This window comes from Mirounga leonina, unplaced genomic scaffold, assembly GCF_011800145.1.
Source record: "Mirounga leonina isolate KUSES-001 unplaced genomic scaffold, KU_Mleo_1.0 Mir_340, whole genome shotgun sequence".
In the NCBI taxonomy this organism is placed as follows: Eukaryota; Metazoa; Chordata; class Mammalia; order Carnivora; family Phocidae; genus Mirounga; species Mirounga leonina.
This window is the reverse complement of record NW_023270693.1, coordinates 20822-30718: the sequence shown is the minus strand read 5'-3', so window position 1 is coordinate 30718 and position 9897 is coordinate 20822. Positions and strand designations below refer to the sequence as shown.

Here is a 9897-nt window from a genome sequence, read left to right as displayed (position 1 = left end):
GAAGCAGGCAGTCATGGTGGGATAATGAAGGCGGCTTCTTGAGGCAAAGGGGGGCTCCCAGCCAACAGCCTGTTAGGGTCTCCAGCCAGAACTCAGCAAGAAAAAGAATCCCTCGGTTCTACCACCACAAAGAATTGGATTCTGCCAACAGCCTGAGTGCACTTGGAAGCAGATCCTTCTCCCACTGACCCTCAGATGAGGCAGCTCTGGCTTCCCGCCCGGTTGCCTTGTGAGACCTCCCCTGAGCAGAAGACACTGTTTAGCGGAGCCTAGACCCCTTATTCACAAAAACTGGGAGATGACAAATGTGTGTTGCTTCAAGCCACTAACATTGTGGTAATATTGTTACAAAGTAGTAAATAACTAGGTCCTCACTCTTTCTTTGTCTTTCTTGACCTTGAAGTCTTGGAAGCATACAGGCCAGCTATTTTGTACAAAGTGCCTCAAACTGGGTGTGTTTGTTTGGAAATCCCTCAATCCGATCCTCAGGATTAGATTTAGATTCAGGAATAACATAGAAGTGATGTTGTGTCCTTCTCAGAATATCCTATTTAGAGGTTTATATGCTTGGTTTGTCCCACTATAAGTGATATTAAATTGATCACTTGGTTAGAAAGGTATCCATAAGTTCTCTCCATTGTAAAGATACTATTTCCCCATGATGACTAATAAAAAACTTATGAGGAGATACTCCATTCATCATCAAACTCTCACTGATTAGTTTTAGTAACCATTCATGATCCTCTTACTACATAATTCCTTTTGTATTCATTAGTTAGCATTCTACTGTAAGGAACATTCTCTTCTTTCCTATTTACTTACTTATCTAGTGATTGATTTATACCAGAGTGAAATTACAGTTTCTTATTTTAGTCAGCTGTTAAAATTTGTTACTATTACTGTATCCCAATTTTGATATTTAAGTTGCTCTAGATTTGTCCATTGGAAGCTCCCTGCAGATATATCCTCTGTCCTTCTGATATATTGCCATCTTTTCAAGCCTTTCTAATTTTCTAGCAAAACAAGATTTTCCAGGCTTATCTAATACTTTCTGTGTCCTAGACCTGGAATTTTTTCTCCACAGACTTCTGATTCCTTTTAAAGTGAAGAATGGTTTTTAGACACCGAAATCTGGGTACTAACTGTACTCATTGCTACTGGAATGTCATAGCTTCTAGTACTTCTCAGTGACAGGGCTGAAGTAGATACAGAGATATATCCAACAAAATATGTGTAAGACAAATATACTAAAAACTACATTACTGGGAGAAATTTTAAAAGACTAGAATAAATGGATAAATCCACTATGTTCATGGATTATAAGACTCATTATTATTAAGTTGTCAATTATGAAAATGTCTTAGCATCTTACAAAGCTGCAAGTCTATATATTGGCTGGGATTGTGGTCACATCTGGGGCTCGAATGGGGAAATATCGACTTCTGCACTCACACAGGTTGTTAGCAGAATTTGGTTCCTTGTATTTGTAAGACTGAGGGATCCATTCTCTTGCTGACAGGAACTCCTTGTAGGCTGTCAGCTGGAGGGTACCCACAGCACTTAGAAACTGCCTGCATTTCGGGCGCCTGGGTGGCTCAGTTGGTTAAGCGACCGCCTTTGGCTCAGGTCATGATCCTGGAGTCCCAGGATCAAGTCCCGCATCGGGCTCCCTGCTCGGCAGGGAGTCTGCTTCTCCCTCTCCCTCTCCCACTCCCCGTTTGTGTTCCCTCTCTCACTGTGTCTTTCTCTGTCAAATAAATAAATAAAATCTTTAAAAAAAAAAAAAAAGAAACTGCCTGCATTTCTTCATCATGTGGGATTTCTCCCCGTGATACAACTCACACCCACACACAAACCCACATATTTAATTTTTAACCTCCAATTCCATTTCAACACCACAATGTACCTTCTAGTCTTCCCCCTTCAATAGTGAGGAAACTGGATCCCATTATAAGTGCAAATATATTAATTTTCTCAAGCCTGGAATACACTGGAAGGTTGCAAAGGGGACAGAATATACTGTATGGGATTTGAATGAAAAAAAAAGCAGGTCAGTCACTGATATGAGGAATTCTTAATCGCAGGACACAAACTGAGGGTTGCTGGAGTGGGGGGTGGGGTGGGAGGGATGGGGTGACTGGGTAATAGACACTGGGGAGGGTATGTGCTCTGGTAAGTGCTGTGAATTGTGCAAGACTGTTGAATCTCAGATCTGTACCTCTGAAACAAATAATGCAATATATGTTAAGAAAAAAAAAAAAGGAAGAAGAAGAAGGTAGCAGGAGGGGAAGAATGAAGGGGGGGAAATCGGAGGGGTAGACGAACCATGAGAGACGATGGACTCTGAAAAACAAACTGAGGGTTCTAGAGGGGAGAGGGGTGGGAGGATGGGTTAGCCTGGTGATGGGTATTGAGGAGGGCACATTCTGCATGGAGCACTGGGTGTTATGCACAAACGATGAATCATGGAACACTACATCTAAAACTAATGATGTAATGTATGGGGATTAACATAAGAATAAAAAAATTAAAAAAAAAAAAAAGCAGGTCAGGAAAGATTTCATGACTCCTGTAATTCACATTCCTTTTTTTGAGAATTTGATCATCATTGATTTATTTTTTTCTAGTTGTATGATCAAAACCTCAACAGTAGAGGTAGGTAGAAGTCAAATCATGCAGAACTTTGTAAGCCACATTAGAGAGTTTGGGTTTTATTCTACTACGATGGGAATTGGAGGCCTTTCTGTTAGGCCTCCATTGTGCATTTGTTTGTTGTAAATAGCATTAACAGCATTTTTAAAGTTATTTCCTGATAATGTTTATTATTTACTCAATCTTCAACTCATTCTAAAACAAGATTGGGGATGCTTAGGGCAATCCATACCAGTAAGTTAAAACATTAAAAAATCTATCAGATAGGGATAAAAAATAAAATGGAGCTGGGAAACAAGAGGTCAGGGTGAGGTCACCTTTAAGAACTTTAAAGTTACAGAGATTTGTTACAAATTTTATCTGAGATCTCTGGAGACTAGAACAGTTTGAAATAACTCATCCCCCAAACCACTGTGATATGCTCACTTCAAGTAACCAGCCTTCACAAGAACCCCCAATCTGCCATGTATACCACACAGAATTCAGACTCGCTAATGGCAGAATCCACGGATTGTTTTTCTTGCAGTAACTTTTCAGAAAACTCTCTGGTTTCTGATAATTTAACCCTTTCAGGTTAAGAGAAAAATGGACAGTTAGATAGTGCTTGTTTATTTAATCAAGGCAGCCAGCTGAAGCAAACAATTCAAGCCAAAAATTCACTTCATTTTTTGTAGGAAAGTATAGTTTTAAATTATAACTGACCCTCTGTTAGGAGAAAGGCATGGATTTCCACAGGGAAAAACTGAGCACTGAGGACAAAGTCTCGAGTTCACGAGCACTGTAATCACACATCAGGATCACAGAACTCTCATTTTAAAATCTGATATAATTTATTGCACATTATTTCACATTCTACTGCTTTGCTTACTTCTTGTTGGTTTGTGGTTACTTGCATACATCAGTAAAGTTTCAGAAAAACTATAATTATAGAAGGACAATTATTTAATGCAGGAAGGATAAACCATTGCATTGGCGGGTTGGAAGACATTTTTTAAAGTTCTTATATTATCAATTTAATTATGCATTTCTATGTAGTAATACTCATTCTATGAGTAATGTCTAACATTCTTGCCAAGAATAGTTTGAAAGGACTTTGTTAAAAGTATGTCAGCTAAATCACTATGGGTATATCACTGCTAATGGTGTCGTTCACACGTTGTGAAACATACAACTCCATATTTCATTCTGCCCCCAAATTAGGTCATTGCAAAATACCGTTATTAAAACTGCAAATTGCGGGACAAGGAGATGGAGATGAGAACAAAGCAAAAGGAAGACACCTATTCCTTTTTGGAAAGCATGATTGGGATAGGACAAAATAGAGTAGGAAAGCTGAGCCCTTCGAAACGGATACTTCTTTGTGGGGTGTGTGTTAATTCCATTTAAATATAAATGACTAATAAAACTTGGGCTAACCAGTCTGCTCTGTACTATCCCCGGGTAGCGTCTATGCTCTCTAACCTAATTGTACAGAGGTTCCCTTGTCTTCTGACTTCATACACAAACCATGATGATTATTTCAGTTTTACCTTTTCCTTTTCCCAGAAAATCTTGTTGCAGTCATAAAAAGGGAATGTTTGATGCAAAGACGCCTAATTTATAATTATTTGTGGTTATTAACAACATAGTAATTACGGAAATGCCTTTGTTGGAAGTTACCCACCAGGAGCCGCAAATCCGTGGCACACACCCCCGGGCTGCCTGGGCTCGGAGGAAGGTCCATCCTTGCACCTTCCAGACCCCAGCCCTGGGGAGGAAAGCGAGGCCGGTCGGTCACTGTTCACTCAGACCTGAGAAAAGTCGCCAGGGTAGCCGCACCTCTTACTTTTGGTGGAAGGTTCCCCTGACTCCAGCTTTCAGGACTTGGGATGGGCGCACACATCGCGACTCTCCCTTTCGTACTGCGGGGCACTCTGCGAACACACCCACAGTCACCTCTGCGCGCTCCCCTGGAACCTGCTCAGCACACAGCGCACCCCAGCGGCGGAGCGGCCTCCTTCCAGCGGCGGCCACTTAGCTTCCGGAGAGCTCGCCAGTTGCCTCCGCCGCCGCCTTGGAATCTGGGGACCCGACAGACGGCGAGACCCAGCCTCCGCCCCACCCCGGGGAGGCCGCGCGGCTGCTGCGCCTGCCCCAGCCGCCGCACCTGGGAGCGGTGATCACCAGGAGAGGTGGGGCGTGGCAAGAGGCTGGCCGGGCGCCGGAGCAGCTTCGCCAAAAGCCAGCCGGACCGGCGCAAGGCGGAGGGGGAGGGTCTCGGGGCAGAGGCCGGCTCCTCCGAGGGAGAGACCCCAGCTGGGGTGGAAAAGGGCACAAAGCAGCTGCACAGACGCTGGGCGCGGATCATGGAGCGGGCCAGCCCCGGCTCCGGGGAGTCGAAGCTGCAGCGGGACCAGGATTCCGTGGAAGCGTGGCTGGATGATCACTGGGACTTTACCTTCTCTTACTTTGTTAGGAAAGCCACCAGGTAAGAAGAGGACCCCTGGAAGACCCACCCGGGGCGCTGAGAGTGACCTGGGGGCTCATCTCTCTCCCTTACTGAATTTTCCTCTTCCTTTACCATTAAACGACCTCGGTTCCCAGGCCCTTTGCTTTTGAAGTAGGTCTTTGGTCCTGCTAGGGTGTAGACACCTCGACTTTATGGCTAGTACAGTCGAAAAGCCCAAGCGTGGGATTCGATCCAACTTGCTCAAAAAGTTCAATGCAAAAATGTACATGCGGACCCCCCCCCCCACACACACACACAGCCCGGCTGCCCCGGTATTCCCTGAGAGCAAGATTATTTACATACATCCGCGCTCACGGGCCTTCCCCCAGCCCTTCTTTAGCCTCCTAGTCCCCCTAAATCTCCTCAGCGAAACCAAAACAGTTTTGAGCCCCTTCCCTGCGGCTCCGGAAGCACCATTTCCAACTCGGTCCCAGCAGCTCCGCTCCTCCCCCGTCCCCCCTCGCCCTGGCCCTTGGCGGGGCGGGGAAGTCGGGGTAGGGGCGAGACCACGAGGAGCCCAAAGGCAGCAACATGCCGGAATCTTCCCAGAGTAAGCGCTGTCGCCTTTTGCCCCTTTCCAGTCCCTTGCTTGGCCCGGCGCTTCCTTTCACTCTCTCTTGCTCCCAAGGCGGCGCCGCTGGAAGGGCTCCGCAGAGGGGTTCGCGGCGCGCACACAAAGGGCGCTGGGGAGGCGCGGCGGGAGCCGACAGCGGGGCGCTGACGGGTCCCGCGCAGCCCCAGCCGACCCCAGAGGCCAGCTCTTCCTGGTCGAGAGCCAAGCGCCGGGGCGGCCGCTGCCGAGGGCGGGGCGGAGGGTGCCTGTCCTTTGGGAGGTGGCTGCCCGGGGGGCAGTTGGGGCGCGCGTGGGAAACGCTCCCGGAGAGTTGGGGAGGAATTGAGGTGGAAGCCGAGGAAGGAGGGGCCGGAGCGGAGAGTGGAGGCGGGCGGATGCCCTGAAGCCTGAGGAGTTGGTGGGAAGCCGCTGGCGCGGGCAAAGGCTTCTACACGCGGACTCCGACTGACTCCAGGACGCGCCTCTTTGGAGAAGAGTCCCGAACCCGCCGCCGCCGCCGCCGCCGCCTCCAGGCAGCGGCCGTCGGGCAGCTGGCGCGGGCTGCCTTGGCCGCCAGGAAAGCGCTCTCAAGGCGGTGATGGTGGAGCGGCCGGCCGAGGCCCGGCGCTGGGCTCCCCCCCGCCGGCGTTCGGCCTCCGCTCTGCCGGGCGCTCCCCGCCAGGGGGCGGCGCAGCGCGGAGCGAGCGGGCTGCGGCGGGCGGCGGCCCGGTGGCGGGGTCGGTAAGGGAGCAGGCGTCGAGTCACCGCCTCCCCTGGGCACGTCGTCGCCCCCCGGCGCCTCCCGGAGTCCAGAGTCTGCGGAGGCCGCGTGGTCTGCACGTCGACCTTCCTATGTTTGCTGTGTTGCCCTTTGGAGACAAAACAAGGTAGTCCCTTCAGCCTCCCCCCACTTGCCACTTTACCTTGGGGGCGCCCAGCGGGGGGCGGGGGGGCAGAGGGATGCTTCATTGAAAATGGACTGTCTGATATTTTTGTCTTCCTTTATTCTCTTACGGTGTATTCCTTTGGGATTTTAGAAGGGGCTCTTTTTAAGGCAGTTTCTCCTAAACGAGTTTGTGTCGATTTCATCCCTTTCGGGGGTTTTGGACCGAGGCGATAGCTTAGGGCAAATCTTATCTCTTCTGTTTAATTACTCCGCCCTCCTTTTAAAGTCCTCTTTCCCCGCTTTGGCTGTCTTCCTTCAAAATCTGAATCTGGAGCCACCAGAGGATAAACCCTGAAAAGAAAAGTGGTTTCTTTTCAAAGGACAGTTTCCTGCGAGTTCGGGGTGAGGCACGAAGGCCATCTAGATCTGGAACTATTGATTGTTGTGGGCCCCCAGTTTTCAAAGGTCACCTGCTACTCCGAGGCCATCTGTCCCTAGTTTCCTTTCACCCTTGCACACTTCCACTTTTCTGCCCCCATTGAATGGGGAGCGGGCAGGAGAGCTGGGCTGATTTTTTTCAGTGTGTCAGGCTGTTCTTTGGAGATGTTCTGTAGGCAGATTATTAGTAGTTGAAAGAAAAAAGTGATTTGTCTTACAAGTCAACATCAGTGTCCTCTTCTTTTTTTCCTTCTCTCCCTTTAAAGACAGAAACTTAGGATAGTTTGGTGATCTTTTTAAGTAGTCATACATAAGAACACTTCACTCAGAGCCTGCCAAATCTTTGAAAGTAACATTTTATTGGAAGTTAAATGGAAGGGGTTACATTTAATTTTCTTTTCACATTACTTTTTCTCCCAAGTAGCACAGGATTACAGTCCTCATTTCTCAAAGTTACACTTTTCTGTGTAAAATTCAGATCATCTGAAACTCTGTATAAAGACTTTTTTAGTTACGGTTTTTATATTATAGTTGATGTTGACAATAGGCTGACCACTTTCTATGACATGTATGTGTATATATATTCTTATATATTTCTAAGAGTTTATGTTGAGTAAAACTTGGAAAACGAAAGTGTAAAATATTTAAGAGTAGTACAGGCCCTCCTTAAGTATAAAGTGCTGAAAGTTGTCAGTTTAAAGAATACGATCTAAGAGCTTGTGTGTAGTCAGAGGTTCCTGTTTGGGCTTATATTTGGTGGCATTAACTAGAGATTTAAGATTGAGAGATTAGACAGTAGTTGATTATAAAAATTCCAAACTTCTAAACCCAGTGTGATTCATATGGTTGTGGTAAAAACTTATTGCAGACATTTTAACTTTATAGCTAGGATTTTTTTTTTCTTTCTTTTAACTAGAAGCTGTTACTCTGCTTTTATCCTTTTTGTTACACTCTGTAAGTGTAAAATGAGTACTGTGTGTGATTCAGGACCCCATGAGACAGTTCTGTAGAAACATTTAACATGTTTTTAAATTTAAAATAAATTTGGATTCACTTAGATTGGCCATCTGTGCCGGTAAACAGGCATGTTGATGGAACTACTTCCATGCATGACATTCATGCATGCTTTTTTATCCTATTCCCAAACTGAATGATCTGTACTCAGTAGTAGTCACTGAACAGAATGAAGGTTTCTGGTATCCCTAAATTCTCATTTAAATACCCGTGAATTTTGGTTGACCTTGAAAGCAGTTCGGCTGCTATATTACATTGTTTCCTATAACTATCTTCAAATACAGAGCTAAGCACCTAGTTCAAAGCTACAAGCTTGGAGCATAGATGCTTTTTAGTAATCACAGCCTGTTGATGTGAATTTGAGTGTCAGTTGAACAATTCATAACATAATCTATTGGCATAAAAATTAACTGGAGACTAGTAAACTACAACATACGGAAACTCCCACCCTCACCATTCTAGACAACTTTGCAGTTCTACCCGCCTGAGATACTACTGTGTTAATTAAGGGCTCTAATCTTCATGCATTTGCAAATGAAGGCTTCCGGGTGCTAATGCCACTTTAACAGCTGTTGTTATTCTTGACAGCATATTAAAATAATGTTACCTTTCATTAGTTACTAATCATTTCTGCCATTGTGGGTTATGTTTTAGATCATTTAGTATTGTAGGGGTAACGTGATTGACTTCTTATTGCTTTGTTTTGTACTAGGCAAAAGCTTGAGAATATTTGACATATAATGGAAATAGGAGTTACTAATGAGGACCAGTTTTTATGACCGCTTGGATCAAAGTCCAGAAACCGAAGTTTTACACTTCCATGTAACTTTCTATGAGAGACTTTTTACTTGACACTGCAAAACTGTGCTGAATTAGTTGACATTCTGGGTCCTGTGTTTGAGACTTTTTTCTTTTCTCTTTTCTTTCATATTTTTTTTCTTATCTCTGAAAGCTGTAACATTTTTATTGGCAAGATATTTGTATTAAAATCAGATGATGGATATAAAGTAAATATTGCCATCCACTTTTTAAAAACACTGTTTCTGTAATTACATAGGAATATAGTTTTCAATTTTCAAACAAATGATTTGTTAAGCATATTTTATTAAGCTGTCAGTAGTGTTGAAGATAATAAAACCCTGTGGTTATTGACTCAGTGTGACTTTAATATTATTTATAATATTTTTTATGATGGTAATTCTGATGCAGTAATGACCTTTTCTTTTTGTATTGTTTATAAACAGGGTTCATATGGTCAGCTTTAAGCTGCTTTTTTAGTGCCCTGAAAGTACTCATGTGTATCAGATTCTTTCCTCCTAAAAGAAGCTGTAGGAGCCCTTATAATGATGTTTCCCATTGCCCTTCTATCGCTAGTGTTCTCAGGGTTTCAAATTCAGATCCATTTTAGAGTCTGCAATGCAAGGTCATGATTCCTAACAATGTGGTAGAATTAATGCAGTGGCAATTATTCATAGTTGCATATCTCAAAATAAATCTATTTGCTTAGCTAACAAAAACTTAAGTAGGCATATAGTACAATTCAGTAGCTTTTTTTTCAGATCTGTGAAAATGGCTGATATTTTCATAAGATCATGTTTTCAACACCTCAAGGTGTACAATTTTTAGCATTTTGAATATGGTGTGCAACAAAATTTTCTTTTAAAGTAATTCCACCTAAATATTTAAATATGTAAAATATCTGAAACTGACCCTCCCCCCTCTCATGTGCTCTCTCTCATTCTCTCTCTCTCAAATAAATAAATTCTTTTTTTTTTTTTTAAAGATTTTTATCCATTTATTTGACAGAGAGAGACAATGAGAGAGGAAACACAAGCAGGGGGAGTGGGACAGGGAGAAGCAGGCCCC

The 9897-nt window shown here is 44.5% G+C and overlaps 1 long non-coding RNA gene across 2 annotated transcripts in view; it reads left to right on the top strand.

Moving 5' to 3' along the window:
* The first annotated feature begins 4485 nt into the window (after nucleotides 1–4485).
* The window catches only part of LOC118026856, a 5885-nt gene continuing 473 nt past the window's right edge, over nucleotides 4486–9897 (top strand). Inside the window, exon 1 of one of the 2 annotated variants that reach the window (XR_004683702.1) lies at nucleotides 4486–5119. This is a non-coding gene — a long non-coding RNA (uncharacterized LOC118026856). Of the gene's footprint in view, nucleotides 5120–5155; nucleotides 6581–9897 lie in introns of those variants that run through there. The other variant, XR_004683703.1, reaches the window with a different exon arrangement.